Raw genomic sequence first — 2,192 nt, forward strand, 5'->3', positions numbered from 1 at the left:
CAACAATATTGCAGGATCCAATCTCACTAGGTGACCGGGATCTTGCAGCATTATCCTGAGACATGTACATTTGCCTTAATATCCAACAATACCATGTTTTAAATATCTATGAACTAATTTGACCTGGATGCCAATTCACGTCTGACTATTTCAACAGGGTGGAGGCAAGCGACCATCTGGAAGTCTAAGAAATGAACTTCTGCACACCAGGCATAGCATCCAAACCACAGCTTTGGAACGTATGGAAGAATGGAAAGGAAAGGCCTGAAGGATCATTTTAATATTTCCAATTTGATGGTGAAAAATCCATGAACCCCAATGCAGCTTCTAAACATGTAGATTCTTTGGTATACATTTATGCTGGATCCTAATTAAAAAGGATGGTTATTCTTTTCTGCTTATTTTTAGACCTTGCAACAGTATTATGTGCTGATAAACCTATCTAGGTAAGTATTTAATCCTACACTTTTTCTCCCCTTTGTCATAGCATCAGCCGAAACGTAATCATATCTGTTTCAAGCCAAGCAGAAGAGCTGGAGTGTGATGTTCTGAAGGCATTACACATGTTGTAAACAACTCTTCAAGGTCATCTAGAGTTCATATTTATTTTTGTGACATATTCAGGCACTGTTTCTGGTTTTTTAGGGATGGAGAATATTTCTGCGTTAGAGCAGCAGCTATTTTCTTCTGCTCTGACTGTAAGGGTAGGTGGCATATGTCAACCTGAGTTTGGCATTTGAAACAGAACGTTCACATTGCTCTTTAATTTATGAAACATTATTTCAGCAGCATATCCATCCTTCATTTTTTTTACCGTTGAGATTAGAGAGGACTTCCAATGCATGGATGGAGCAAGAATAAGCCCAGCCTTTCCTCTTATTGTGCAATTATTTTGAGATAATACAGTGGTCTCAGCTTGCAAGAAATGATAAGAGAACCAATGGCCCTGCAGATGCTTCCAAGCTGTAGCTCCCAGCATTTCTTGCCTTTAACCCTGTATCCTTCAACTGAAAAGTCTAAAGCTGAGTCGGGTAATGTAATTCTCAAAGGCTCCCAGCTGTCTTTATCCATCTGCCTTGTTTCAGTATGAAAAACAGAAGACTTTTCAGCAGCATCTTAAGAGCCACACTTTATTACTGCCTTAGAGGTGGTATCTTAAGAAGCACGCAAACCTATAGTTTTGGGAGGATGTTACTCCAAATTTGTAGTGACAGAGCAATATAGCATGTGTCAGTAATGTAGCAGTGTTAGACCGAGACTGAGACCATAATTGTACTAAACAGATATGCCAATGCTGTTATCTTCATAGTAAACCGATAGCTACTTTTATTTTTGTACAGAAATTTGGTCAACTTGTGTCTCTGCTAGCCACTTCACTTCTTGATAGCTTTTACTAAACATAATTTAGTCCCATAATGCATTTCTCCTTAATTGTTCCTATGCCAACGATATACTGAGAGGTCTATACACTTCCAGCTAATGCTGAGTATTTTTTTCAAATATGATAGGTAGGCTGAACAAAATTGAGAAGCATTCATGTACGACTATGGAGTATCATGTTCATCTTTAAAACAAAACATGGATCTAACCACAAAATCAACTTACCAAAAGAAATGAAGGTCCCCCATTCTTCTGGCTGATGTTAATGCCCCCAGGAAGGTTTTCTTTCATGTCAGAACTTTCAAATGTACCTCTCAAGATTGACACCAGTGCAGCTGTTTGCCTTCATAGAATAGTGGTAATCCATTACTATCTAAGTCTAATTGCAGAAAATTCCAAAATTCAGTATCATCATGATCCAGTGTTTTTTTTTTCTCTTGAAGACAAGCCAAATCATTTGGTAGTTTTAATCTGTAGCAAGGCATAGTGAAGAAAGTATTTTTCTGACCACACAAAGAGATAAACTGTTCCTCAACAGCTGTTCCATTCAATCTCTAGATGGACACTCCAAATCTGAATGAACTTCTAGATCCTGGAATAAAACATCAGGTTGTATTAACAGATTTCACTGAGATTGTCAATTCTGCTAACTTGGAAGACTATGGTTATTGAAGAATTCTCTTGTATTACTCTACAACAGGGCTATCAAACTGCCGGCCCACGGGCCGGTTTCATCATACCGGAGCCGCGCCCACCCCGTTGCCGGCAATGGCAAAAAAGCTGATACGTCGCGCGACGTCATGTGATGTCAC

This window comes from Protobothrops mucrosquamatus, unplaced genomic scaffold, assembly GCF_001527695.2.
Source record: "Protobothrops mucrosquamatus isolate PMUCROS unplaced genomic scaffold, P.Mucros_1.0 scaffold416, whole genome shotgun sequence".
In the NCBI taxonomy this organism is placed as follows: Eukaryota; Metazoa; Chordata; class Lepidosauria; order Squamata; family Viperidae; genus Protobothrops; species Protobothrops mucrosquamatus.